The sequence below is a fragment of the Durio zibethinus genome, chromosome 8 (assembly GCF_047325235.1).
Source record: "Durio zibethinus cultivar Kanyao isolate XHJ-2024 chromosome 8, ASM4732523v1, whole genome shotgun sequence".
NCBI lineage: Eukaryota > Viridiplantae > Streptophyta > Magnoliopsida > Malvales > Malvaceae > Durio > Durio zibethinus.
The window spans coordinates 28,843,579-28,858,272 of NC_143169.1; the positions used below are offsets into that span (position 1 = coordinate 28,843,579).

The 14,694-nt window shown below is 41.7% G+C and overlaps 3 pseudogenes; all 3 read right to left on the reverse strand.

Moving 5' to 3' along the window:
* Positions 1-2,165: 2,165 nt before the first annotated feature.
* LOC149517854 (25S ribosomal RNA) lies at positions 2,166-5,543 on the reverse strand (annotated as a pseudogene).
* A 229-nt stretch (positions 5,544-5,772) lies between these two features.
* On the reverse strand, positions 5,773-5,928 carry LOC149517855 (5.8S ribosomal RNA; annotated as a pseudogene).
* A 290-nt stretch (positions 5,929-6,218) lies between these two features.
* Positions 6,219-8,014, reverse strand: LOC149517856 (18S ribosomal RNA; annotated as a pseudogene).
* Between the last annotated feature and the right edge of the window lie 6,680 nt (positions 8,015-14,694).

The following is a 14,694-nucleotide window of genomic DNA, read 5'->3' on the forward strand; positions in this document are numbered from 1 at the left end:
AGGCCTTTTTGTGCCTGACTGCTTGTGCCACATCTTAGGGTTTTCTAGAAACTTCCAATGAGTAGCCTTCATCCTTATCATTGTGCAACTTACCTTGAGTGCAGTCATACACTCTAGCTTTGGCTTGACCCACACACTTGGGTAAAGTAAGTGCCTTTACAACCTCTATTTCAATCCTTCCTAGTTCATTGCCCATATCATCATAAAGAAGTCTCATCACATGACCCTCTTGGTCTTAAACTTTTACGTGATCTATGACACATGCATCAAGGGTCATTTGATGTTGATGCTAGTTGAGGCATGTGCATGTGTCATGGTCTGCAAGGTAGTCTAGGTCCAAGGGTTCTTTTTGAGTAGAGGAACAGTCCCTATTCTTATGGGATGGGGTCTAATAGCCATGGGGACCAGGCCTTAAGGCTTAATGAGGCCTAAGTCATAAGGAACTAGCACAGAATAATGGTATGGGTATTGTTCAAGACTTTAGAGGCTTAGGCATAATGTTCATGTATGGCAAAATTGAGCTAGGCCTAAGTGTGGTTGCTAATGAGTGCTTATATGAATTTACAAGCCATAAAAATGGCATTGGCATGGTAGAAATATAAAGATGTGCTTGAACCCACCAACTGCTTGATCATGGTATGAAAGGTGCATGGCTTGGGTTTAGGATAGTCTCGCGTGGTGCATAACCCAACATGTGCTAGTGGTGGTCAAAACATATGCCGAGACCAATGGCTAACATGTCCCAATGGTGGTTGAGGCAGGTGCATGTGTCACAGTCTGTAAGCTGGTCTAGGCCTAAGGATTTTTTCTAAGTCATGGAACAGTTCTAGCTCTAACGAGATAGGTTTCGACAATTAAAAGGACCAAGCCTTGAGGCCTGTAGGAGGCACAAGTCATAGGGAACCAACCCAAAACAGTGGTATGGGTAGTGATCAAGACTTTGGAGGCTTGGGCATGGTGTTCATGTTTGGCAAAATTGAGCTTAGCCTTAGTGTGGGTATTGGTGAGTGCCTATATAAATTTACGAGCCATAAAAATATCATTAGGATAGTAGAAATTTGAAGATATGCTTGACCCTACCTACTACCCGGTAGTTGTGCGCATGGTGCATGGCTTGGGCACAGGATAACCTTGCATAGTGCATAGCCCAGCATGTTGCAATTATGTTTAAGTGAACTACCTACATAAAAGAGCAACATTTGCTGTTGATGGTTGACGAATGCACTAAGACCAAGGAACTAGCATAAAATAGTGATATGAGCAGTGATCAAGACTCCAAAGGCTTATACACAGTGTTCAAATTTGGCAAAATTAAGCCATGCCCAAGTGCGGGCATTGATGAGTGATGCATAGGCACATAGTCAGAACCAGGTGTGGGCATTGATGACCGAGGTGTGAGTGCATGGTCAGGCCTAGGTGGGGGTGCATGGTCATACCTAGGTATGCATCCACTTGAACATAGTCCTAGGAGGATCATATTTGAGGGCTTCTAGAAGGCCTAACATAGCAACACAATCTTTGAAAAGCTAGAATTATGCTGAGTACTTGAGTTTTGTAGGCTGACTTAGGTAGATGGTGTCAATCTGCATAGAGTTTAGCTTGATATTGGAGCTTATAACCCATACACCAAGCATCATTTAGTGTCAATGGTAATCGAGGGGCAGACAAGTGCCTTGGGTGGGAGGTTCATGGTACACATGCTACACCAAGTGTCAGCATTTACCAAAGAGGTGTTTAAGGCAACAACCCACAACAAAGGCCCACTTATATCGATGATGGTTAAGGCAAGTGCCAACATCTAGCTTTGGTGTCAAAGGTAACATCTCACACCTAGGGCCTAGCAGTTGTAGATGGTGTTGGATGCGATTGCCTGCACCAACCAAGAGCTAAATGCTATTGATGGTCTCAAGGCAACAACTTGCATTAGGGCCAACATGTGCCAATGAAGTTCAAGATAAGTGCCTGCACCAAAAGTGAGCCCATCACTGTAATAAATACCAAGAGCATTCAATTATTGTTTACTTGTATGCTTAAAGAAGGGACATCATCACCCAACTAAATCAATTACAATAGAGAACATCATTCATCCTAAAACCTAATGAGGTGTGGTGAAAAAAAAAATAAAGTCAGAGGACTTCAGTGGCTATGGTGGGGGGAGGGGTGAATCAAAGCAACAAAAAGGTTGAATCTTAGTGGATCATGGCAACAAGGCCACTATGCCACTTACAACACCCTATCTTGTATTTAAGTCATCTACAAAGGATTTTTCCCACCATTCGATGGGCATTAAGCTCCAAGGAGGCCCATATGGCTTGTTTGCTATGTCATAGGTGCACCTATGACATGTGCCCTTCAAGGCATAGGCCTTTACTATTGGTCGATAGTTGGGCAACAGATGCATGTGTCCTTTCTAACCTAGATTCTAATGTAGAGGCATTCAATCATAATCAAATGCATGGTAGCTTCATGCCACTAGCATTTCAACCAAGTGGGATAACCAAATACACGAATCAACGATTCCTCTCGTATTAGGTTGAATTATTTTTGTGATGCTACCATTAGTATGGTAAAACTAACCTATCTCATGATGGTGTAAACCTAGGTCACATTCCTTATTGGTGGGTGAACAATCCAACACTTGGTGAATTTTGCTTCACAATGATAGGAAGAGCCAACATTGAAGGATCAAAAAGCAACATCACTATGAACACTTGTCTATCATAAGCCAATTATCCTTCTGATAACTTTTTTGACACCTCTAGCTTCAAATTCTGAAGGTCTACAGGATTAACAAGCCATACTTTCATAGTTTATTCCTACTGGAAATCAAAATCAAATAAGCTTTTATCCTTTTGTTCCATATAAGATTTCTATTCTCGTTGAGCTCATCTTAGGACACCTGCATTATCTTTTAATAGATGTGTTACCCTAGCCAAACTCCCCACCTGACAATGTCTTTTACCCTAATCGATCGATCAAGGTTGGCCTTAGGCCAAATAAAAGGGGTTATGCCCTACCTCTGATTCATGAATAAGTAAAATAATGTTAAAAGTTATGGTATTTCAATTTTGACTTAGGGTTCCCATTTATCCTACACCTCTCAATTCATTTCAAAATGTTGGACTAAAGTTAAGCTGAATAGGGTCTTCTTTCCTTGTTGATTCTGCCAAGCTCATTCTTTTGATTGTGGTTTCATTAGATAGTAGATAGGGACAATGGGAATTGTGTTAATCCATTCATGTGCTCACTAATTAGATGACGAGGCATTTGGCTACCATAAGAGAGTCATAGCTAGTCCTGTCATTTACCCTCACTTCGTTGAGTTCTTCACTTTGACATTTAGAGCACTGGGTAGAAATCACATTACATAAGTATTTGTAGGGACCATTATAATGCTTTGTTTAATTAAATAGTTAGATTCCCCTTATCCGTATCAATTCTAAGTTGACTATTCATTGCCTAGGAAAAGCCTTCAAGGAAGCCTTTCCAAGTCCATCCTTGATCAACACACAATGACCCATTGTTACCATGAGAGCAGCTCGAGTAGTGCATTAATAGCCAATGAGTTTGGGATTATGACCCCATGCTTGGCCTTCAAAGCCAGTCCATTTCTTGAGGTTATGGATCCATTTTGCTGACTTCCCTTGCCTATATTGTTCCATTGACTAGAGGTTGTTCTCTTTGGAGAGTGATGCGATTATGAATATGACTGGGCATGGAGAGCACTTAGTCTTCTAGATTTTCAAGGGTCACTGAGGGTACACCAAACATAATGTGACTTGTGATGCTCTTTCGATTCCTAGACCTTACCTCTGGCTGAGTCATTTCTAGGGTGGGCTGGCTATAAATAAAAAAGATAACTCTTCCCAAGGCTTTCTCCAACACCTTTAGACTACCTAATATTGCTGTCAGCCTATGCATCCTGGTTCAAGAATTTTACCTCAATTCCCTTTTAAAGCTCACATTGGACGTATTATCGGATAGGCTTCCCCCATCTCTTAGGATTGACTAACCCATGTGCAAGTGCAATTCACATGGAACCTTTCCCCTTTTTAACATTTAATGTTCTTATTTGAATATTTGTTACTACCACCAAGATTTGCACCGAGGTTACTCCATAGGGCTCATGCCCCTGGCTTTGCAGTGACCATCATGCCCTTCTACTCATTGGGGCCTGGTGTTTGCCTTTACTCTGATAGTTGCATATAGGTCACACATTTAAATGCCATCCATTTTTTAGGCTAGTTGATTCGATAAGTAAGTTGTTACACACTCAGTGGATTTCAACTTTCATGAACCCTATCCAACTATCTTAATCAACCAACACCCTTTATGGGTTCTAGGTCAGCATGCAGTTGGGCACTATAACTCAGCTTTTAGTTCATCCCTTATTGCCAGTTTTGTTTACCAAAAATGGTCCACTTAGAGCTCTCGATTCTGTGGCACGACTCAATGAAGTAGTTGCACCATCCTACCTATTTAAAGTTTGAGAGTATGTTGAAGGCATTGCACCCTTGATGCCCCTAATAATTGGCTTTACCCGATAGAACTTGCTAAGGGCTCCTACTATCTTGAGGTAAACTTCAGAGGGAACTAGCTACTAGATGGTTTGATTAGTCTTTCACCCTTAAACCTTAGTCAGATGAATAATTTGCATGTTAATATCACTGAAGGCCTCTATTAGATTTTTCTCTAACTTTACCCTACTCGAGCATAGTTCACCATCTTTTCAGTGCCAATAGGCATGCTTACACTCGAGCCCTTCTCAAAAGATCAAGGTCAGTCAGTGGTGCACTCATGAGGGATCTCACCGATTAGCTTTCTTGCACCTTATGGGTTATCTAGCTTGTTGACTTGCACACATGTCCGACTCTTTGGTTCATGTTTCAAGATAGGCCGGATGGGGAGCCTACGGGCCAATGTCAGGAGCATGCGAGTGCCAAGGCACACTGAGATGACTTGTGTTGCATTCCACAATTACAAAAATGACATCTTCATAGGCATATCAAAAGCCTAGGCTTAAGTCACCACCATGACCCACATTGGTCCATGCTTCGAGTCGATCTACAGACCGACTCTCGCCATTCCATGTCTAACCAAAGTGCATAGCCAACCCCCATTTACTTCCTTCATAACAATTTCAAGCACTATTTAAATCTCTTTTCAAAGACCTTTTCATCTTTCCTTTATGGTACTTTTTTGCTATTGGTCACTCACCTGCATTTAGCGTTGGATAAAATTTACTGCTCAATTTGGGTTGCATTCCCAAGCAACCTGACTTACAGACTACACCTCATTGTGGGATAGGGTCTAGGCACAATAGGGCTCTTACCTATTTTGGTGCCTCTTTCCAGGGGACTTAGGCCTCGTCTACCACTAAAGATGCTTCTTTAGACTACAATTCGGATACTAAGGGTGCCTGATTCTCAAGCTAGGCTCTTTCTAGTTTGCTTGCCATTACTAGGGGAATCCTGGTAAGTTTTTTTTCCACCACTTATTGATATGCTTAAACTCAATAGGTAATCTCACCTGACCTAGGGTGGTGATGTAAGCATTGACTGAGTGATGCAAGGGGCCTGATGGGGTCTAGATAGACAATGAGTGCATGTCATAGGAGATGAGGCACATCAAGATCTTTACCACTGATGGTTGGTGCTATCATTGCCAAAGACTCACTTTTGGGCCAACCATGATCGATGAGATCATGGGAGGCCATCTTCTACGCCTTCACCAAAAAGCCCAATGGGTAAGGGGTGTAAGGGCAACAATGCATGGCACCCAGGTAGACATGCCCTTAGGTTAATGGAATGGGAAGCAACTTGCATTCAAAGATTCAATGATTTATGGGATTATGTAATTCACACCAAGTATCGCATTTTGCTACATTCTTCATTGATGAAAGAACCAATATATCTATTACAAATAGTCATTTTGGTTTTTCATGATAGAAAGAGTCATGGTGTCGCCCTCACAAACATCGCAAATGGGATGGCAATGGCACACATGCTCTTTTTCATTAGGGTTCCTTGGTGTGATTCATGTCAGGGGTTCATTATTTAGCCATAGGCAATGATACCAATCATGTCGCCCACTTAGAAGGCAAAACGAATCAACTGCTACATATGCATGAGGCTAAAAGGGGTTTAGGGCATAAAGGCACCCTCATCCCTAGGTGTTTCATTAATGCGTTTGCAGGTCATTCGATGAATAGGTTTCGACAATGATCCTTTTATAGTTTCACCTATGAAAACCTTGATATGACTTCTCCTTCCTCTAAATGATAAGATTCAATAGACTTCTTACAACATCTTTGGCAATGAAGCATCCATATCACCATGATCCAAACACTTCACCAGACCATTCAATCAGTAAGAGCAATAGGTGGTGTCTACAAAGGCAAGAACGTAGTCAACATGAGCTGAATACTCACGCTTACTAGGAATTTCTTGTTGAAACTAACAATTGCAATGAACTATCCCCGTCATGATGAAATTTCAAAGATTATCCGAGTGTGTCAACCAAGGCTATAGACTTGTTTAATACATCAGTGTAGTGTATGAGTAGCCTAGAACATCTATGGGTGTCATAGACCTGTTATTCCCTCAAACTTCCTTAGCCTAAATGGCCATAGTCCCTCTAAGAAGCTAGCCATGAAGAATCACCTCTGCGTTGCTAGTTAGTAGGTTAAGATCTTGTTCATTAACAGAATTAACTAGACAAATCACTCCACCAACTAAGAACGGCCATGCACCACCACCCATAGAATCAATAAAAAGCTCTCAATTTGTCAATCCTTACTATGTGTAGACCAGGTTAGTTTCCCTATGTTGACTGAAATTAAGCTATAGGCTCTACTCCTAATGGTGCCCTTCTATCAATTCTTTTAAGTTTTAGCCCTACGACCATATTCCCTCTGAAACCCAAAGACTTTGATTTCTCATAAGGTACTAGTAAAGTCCTAAAAATAACATCTATTGATCCCTAGTCGGCATTATTTATGGTAGAGACTAGGATGGTATCTGATCATGTTTTAGCCCTCAACTTTCATTCTTGATTAATAAAAATATCAATGGTAAATGCTTTTGTAGTTGTTCATCTCTTATAAATCTAAGAATTTCACCTTGGACTATGAAATACAAATGCCCCTGATCATCTCTATTAATCATTACTCTGATCTCGAAGGCCAATGCAATAGGACTAAAATCCTATGATGTTATCCCGTGCTAATGCATACAAGCAAGGGCCTGCTTTAAGCACTCTGATTTCTTCAAAGTAGCAGTGTCAGAGGAATGACCTAGCAGTTAAGGCCAAGGGCACATTGCCAATGGTAGGGACAAGTAAATCGATGCGTATTGTGAGGCAGACCAGATGACTTAACCCTAGCTCTAACTATGAGCTTTTTAACTGCAACAACTTAAATTTGTGCTATTGGAGCTAGAATTACTATGGCTACTGGCACTAGACTTGCCCTCACTAAGGGATTTAGATTGTACTCATTCCAATTTCTAGACTCATAAAGCTCAATATTATTATTTATTGTCACTAACTCCCTATGTCAAGATTGGGTAATCTCTGCTCCTATTGCCTTCCTTGGATGTGGTAGCTATTTCTCAAGCTCCCTTTCCAGAATCAAACCTAACTCTCTATCACCCATCACCACCATAATAGACCACAATCCTAGCATTGAAACTTTATAAGGCAAAAATTTGAATGATGTGTTGCTAGCACAGCACAAAGGCCATGCAATCCATGAAGTTATCATGAATCATCAAAATAATGGGCAAAGCTCGCGTCGACCTTTTATCTAATAAATGCATACCTTTTAGAAGTTGGGGTTTCTGCACATATTAGCTCTAGTATTACTATGGTTATCTGAGTAGTAGATACGATCAAATAAACTATAACTAATTTAATAAGCCATTCACAGTTTCACAATATGAATTAGTTCAAACACCACATAGGCCTCAATGCACCAATTAAGCAGCAAAGAGAGCCAACATGGAGCACAAATGTCTTGCATGTTAAACACATAAAATGCATAGCATTAAATGAGCAAGGTCGAGAGCCCATGCCCATAAAATGTTCCACATCTAAGAGCACTATCGAACACCAGTGCATCAATATAGCCATGGCGGTTTGGGTGGCATAATTGGGTCACGAGGCATGATTGAGTTTTGACTCGTAGCCTCTAAGGACATATGATTGATGAGGGATGGCAAGACATCCTGTTTCCATTGATTTAGTATGCGGCATAGGATCCTAATAGCACTTCGAAGGTATGATGACCATGTAAGGATAGATTGAAATGGATGATGGGTCAATAGTTTGATGCATCAAGCTTGGAGCTTGCCAACATGCACAACCATAGCACCACTCTTATGCCTATTACTACAAGGTAGCATCCACACACACTGGTCTATAACCCACCCAATCGATTATTCGATGAGCAAGCAGATGAAACAATGCACGAGGCCATGCCAAAATTGCTTGGCATGGGAAAAACACAAGCAATGTCCATGAGATTGCCCCTACTATCCAATAGGCAACAATGGCATAATTGGGTCATGAGTTATGGTTAAGGTCTGACTCATAGCCCCTAATGACATAAGATTGATGAGGGATGACAAGATATTCGATTTCCATTGATTTCAGCATATGGCATAGAATCCTAATTGCACCCCGAAGGTATGATGACCACATAGGGGTAGATTGAAATGGATGATGGGTCAACAATTTGATGCATAAAGCTCAAAGCTTGCCAACATGCACAACCATAGCACCACTTTTATGCCTATTACTACAAGTGGTAGCATCCATGCACGCTGGTCTATAACCACCCAATCAATTATTCAATGAGCGAGCAGATGAAACAATGTACGAGGCCATGGCATAATTGCTTGACATGGGAAAAGCACAAGCAATGCCCATGAGACTGCCCCTGCCATCCAATAGGCAACAATCGCATACATCCCTAATGCTTAGTCTGGCCAGGACTGTACACACAAACTCTATTGTCACCATCCAAAAAAGACATTGGCCAATTCATAAACTTGTTCCTAGGGCCTTGGGCAGCATCAGCTGCATGCATGGGCTCGATTAGGCCTAGGCATTTTTGTGATCGATGAAAAAAGACCATGATATTGCCAAATACCTGATAGAGTAGGCTAGACCAAGCCTGCAACCGTAGCTTCTGCTTGCACTAACCCAAAGTGCCATTACCTAATTCAAGGCTTGGTTTAGGGTTTAAGGTAGCATCAACTGTAGGCATAGGCTTGAGCTTGGCATAACCAAGCCTTTTTTACGTATGCATGCCAATCGGTCAAGGCCATGGGTGCCTACGAGTCACCAAAGCAACCAGTCATCAGACAACATGGCCAAAAGGCATGCATGGCCTAGATTTTCCTCTAAGGATGTTGTCGTAAATGTACATAATGATAGGCCCATCATGAACACCTAAAGAGCATGAGAGATTTTATAGATGTACTGGTAGTAAACATTAAAGGGTCTAAAATGGGGGCACTTTTTTCAAACAGGCATATCCTACACCAAAGGTCTGTATGTGCCGATGGTGGTTAAGGCATGTGCCTTCACCAAGGCCTAGCATATGCTAATGGTGTTTGAAGCAAGTGCCAGTAGCAAGGGCCAACATGTGCCGATGGTGTTCGAGGTAACTGCCTACACTAAGGGCCATCTTTTACCAATGCCAATTAAGGCATGTGCTCACATTTGGCCCAGATTGTGCCAATGCTAATCAAGGTATATGCTTGCACCAAGAGTTGGCATGTGCTCACACTTAGAGCTAGCATGTGCCAATGGTGGTCGAGGCAATGCCCATACCAAAGGCCTCTAGCCAACTCTAGTGGAGCCATACAATATAGGCCTCTAGCTAGTAGCTTAACTATTAGGAGAAGCTTAATCTCATGGTCCATTGATCTTCAAAGAGATAAGACCTTGGAAAATTGCTCTAGCATCACATTCTCAAACTTTTCCAATACTTTCTACACCCATCAAGTATCAATTCTAGCTTAATCCCATCATCGTAAATTTGTATGGCCACATAAAAGGGCTTCTCTCTTTTTACCTCTTTCTTGAATTGTATGCTGAAATCATTTTCTTCCCACTCTTCCCACTCTTAGGGAAGATCGTGACTAGCACAATATGCGACCACTCCTTAAAGAATAATAAAAAACTAGCAGTGGGGATTGAGATTGCTTGAGCCAACATCATAAAGTCTAATCCTAGGACAACATCAAAGTCATCTATGAGGATACTATGAAGTCTACATTTTCTTTTTATTGCCTTAACTTGGTCATCACACTCTTAGAGCTTCCACTAATTACAAAGGTTGGTGAGTTAACCACTTTCATTTGCCAATAGTCCTTATTAACCTTGAAACCACACCTTTTGTGCCTTCTCTGGTGTGATAAAGGTATTAGTTGCACCCTTATCTATCATGGCCTTTGTGGTTTTACCATCGAGTACTAGGTCCACATACATCAGACCTCTCTTAAGTTTTTTTTTTATCATGTTTAGTTGGGTACAATGAGCACTAAGAAACCATATTGAGCCCATCCTTATAGGTTCCTCCTCAACTTTTTTGATAGTTTTAGGCACTTTGAAAGACTTTTGAGAAAGGATCTTAGAGTATTAAGGGCATCTCTATATGGGCATTTAGCCACCTAATGTGGCTTTTGGCATAGGAAGCAAGCTAGCGGTTGCTTCAACTTGAAATTCAATGAATTGTTTACCTTGGGTTGTGTATTGTCTTGACTAGGAGGCCTCTTATCTGATCCCCCATAGAAGGGTCAGTCCATTTTGGCCATATTTCCCTTATTTCCAAAGTTAGAGTTACTACCACCTGATGGAAGGTTCATTCATTTTTAGGGCCCATTGTTACAGTCATTAAGATGTTTAGTGGTAGCCATCACTATGGCCACATCTTGCACCTTTTGTGTTTGCAATTCTATCTTGGCCTAAGGTTTAAGGCCTTCAAGGAAATAAAACATCTTGTCTTTTTTAGAGATGTCTTTAATGTCCGACATTAGGGTAGGAAAGCTCCTTACAAACTCTTGTACCATTCTATTTACACAAATTCTTGAAGCTTCCTTTGGGCTATATACTTCACATTCTCAAGAAAGAATTGGTTTTTCAACTCTTGCTTAAGTTCCACCCAAGTTTTGATAGGGCATTCATCATTTACAAATTTTGAATGCCAACATAGCTTGGCATCCCTATCAAGGTACATGAAGCCGTTGCAACCTTATCCTCATTTGATTTTATGTGTACATTTCAAAATTATTTTTCTATGTCAAATAGGAAGTTTGCAAGCTCTTTGGCATCTCTTGGCCCCTCGTAACATCAAGGCTCCAACACTTTGGCCCTTTTCCCTTTCTCTATTGAGCTAGAACTTAACCTAGCCATAGCCATTTGTAGCACACTCACTTGGGCCCTAAGCTTCTCAAATTTGTTCTAAAGGACACTCAAGGCATCTCTGGTCTCCTCACCCAATCTATGTAGAGTATTAGACAACTCCCATTGGGATGTCTCAATCTACTTCAATCAACCATAAGTTACCACATTAGGTTTAAAGGTAACCATTGTGGCTTTAAGCTCTTCAATCCTTTGTCAGTCATTAAATCCACCACTTGTAGCCATCTCTAGCACTTTTCAACAGTGCTCTAATACCACATGTCATAGACTAAGCTTTCTCTCAATGAAGCAATAGACCATACAACACTTGGATGGATGTTTCCACACAAGTCAACCAAGGATAGTTCAATATCCTAGCCAATGATGTAGCCTAGTAATATGCCAACTGCTCACCCTCTTTAAAGAGCTTAAGAGATTTTATAGCTATGCTACCTCGAACCATTACAATGTTTGAAATGGGGACATTTTTCATAGCACATGAAATCTAACCTCCTCTTTGGCACATCCTATGCTTGGTCATGGCCCTATATTTGGGTGGCTCATGACATCCTATGCCTAGTTATGGCCCTCTACAAGGTTGAATCATGACATACGAGCAGTGGTCAAGACTTTATAGGCTTAGGCACAGTGTTCAAGTTTGGCAAAAATGATCTAGGCCTATGTGCAGATGCTAGTGAGCACTAATATGAATTTACAAGCCATAAAAAAGGTACTGGCTTTGTAAAAATATGAAAAGCACTTGATCCCACCTATAGCTCAATCGTGGTGTACAATAAGGGGCTAGGATACCTATTCATGGTGCATGGCCTAGCATGTGCCAAAGGTGTTCAAGGGAACTACCACACAAAGTGCCAGCATGTACCAATGGTGGTCAAAGTATATGTCAAGACCAAGGGCCAACAAGTCTTGATGGTGGTTGAGGCATGTGCATGTGTCATAGTCTACACACTGGTCTAGGCCTAGGGGTTCTCTTCGAGTTAATGAGCCATTCTAGTTCTAGCAGGACAAGGTCCAATAGCTATTGAACCAGGCCTTAAGGCCTACTAGAGGCTCAAGTCATGGGGAACTAGCCCAAAATAGTGGTATGGGTAGCAATCAAGACTCCAAAGGTTCTGGCACATTATTCATGTTTAGTAGAATTGAGCCAGGCCCAAGTTTGAGCACTGGTGAGCACTTCTATGAATTTACAAACCATAAAAATGGCATTAGCATGGCAAAAATATAACCTAAACCCACCTACAGCCTGGGCCCAAGATACCTGTGGTAGTGCACAGCCTATCATATGCTGATGGTCATTAAAACATGTGCCAAGACCAAGGGCCAACACGTCGTAATGGTGCTCGAGACATGTGCATGTGTCATGGTCCATAAGTTGGTCCAAGCCCTGAGGTTCTCTCTAACTTAATGAGCAGTTCCAGCTCTAGCAAGACAAGGTTTGACAACCAAAAAGACCAGGCCTTGAAGCCTAGTAGAGGCCCAAGTCATGGGAAACTAGCTTAGAATAATGGTATGGGTAGTGATCAAGACTCTAGAGGCTTAGGCATGGTGTTCATGTTTGGCATAATTGAGCCAAGCCTAGGTGCAGGTACTGATGAACTCTTATATTAATTTACAAGCCATAAAAATAGCATTGGCATTGCAAAAATAAGAAGATGTGCCTAAACCCACCCATTACCAAGTTGTGGTAGACATGGTGTGTTGCCCGTGGCTGGGATACCCACGTGTGATGCACGGCTCAACATGTGCTGATGGTGGTCTAAGCATATGCCAAGACCAAGGGCCAACATGTCTCGATGATGGTTGAGGCATGTGCATATGTCACAGTCTGCAAGCAGGTCTAGGCTTGAGGGTTTTTTCCAAGTTAAAAAATAGTTCTAGCTCTAGTGGGTTAAGGTCTAACAGCTATAAGGACTAGGCCTTGAGGCTTATTAGAGGCTTAGGTCTTAGGGGACTAGCCCAAAACAATGGTATGGGCAGTGATCAAGACTCTAAAGGCTCAGGCATGATGTTAAGGCTTGGCAGAATTGAGCCAGGATTATGTGTGGGCACTGGTGAGGGATGCGTGGGCACACAATCAGACCCAGGTGTGGCACTAATGATCAAGGTGCAGGTGCATGGTCAAACCTAAATGTAGGCACTGATGACTAAGTCATGAGTGCACATTTAGAACCAAATGTGTGCACACCTGAACATAGTCTTGGGAGGATCAAAGTTGTGGGCTTCTTAAAGGCCCAGTACTATAGCATAATTTTTCACAAGCTAGAATTATGCTAAGCACTAGAGTTTTGTAGGTTGAGTTTGGCAGATGAAATCAATTCCCTGTCCAAGGTCACATAAAGTTTGATTTAAGACAAAGCCAGTGACACATACACCAAGTGTCATTTGGTGCTGATGGTGATCGAGGGGTAGACAAGTGCCTTAGGTGAGAGGTTCATGGTACATATGCTGTACCAAATGCTAGCATCTACCAAAAAGGTGTCTGAGGCAACAATCCGTACCAAGGGTTTGCTTGTGCTAATAGTGGTTGAGGCAAGTGCTAGCATTTGGTGATGGTGTCTAAGGCAACATCCCACATTAAGGGCCAGCATCTACTGATGGTGTTCAAGGCAACAATGGGCTAGCATTTGTTAATGGTGTTGGATGCAATTGCCTGTACCAACCAAGGGCCAGATGTTGTCGATGGTGTTTAAGGCAATAACCTGGACCAAGGGCTAGGGTGTGCTGATGGAGTTCAAGGCAAGTGCTCGCACCAAGGTAAGCCTGTCACTATAACAAATACCAAGGGCATTTAGTTATCATGTACTTAGATGCTTAAGATAAGAATGTCATCACTTGACTAAATCAGTTGCAATGGAGAACACCATTCATCCCTAACCTTAGAGGGATATGGTGTAAAAAAATCAAGTGAGAGGACTTTAGTGAGTGTCATTGGGGGAGGGATGAATCAAAGTGACAAAGGGTTTAATCTCAATGGATTGTGGTTGCAAGGCCACTTGGCTGCTTACAACACCCCATCACATATTTAAGTCATTTGCAAAGACCACACTTTCTGTTCTAGTTGAGCTCATCTTAGGGCACTTGCATTATCTTTTAACAAATGTACCACCCTAGCCAAACTCCCCACCTGACAATGTCTTTTGCCCATAGTGATCAATTAAGGCTGACCTTGGGTCCAAAAGAAAAGGTTGTGCCAAGCCTTCGATTCATGAAATATGTAAAATAACATTAAAAGTAGTTGAATTTCAATTTTTCCTAAAGGATCCC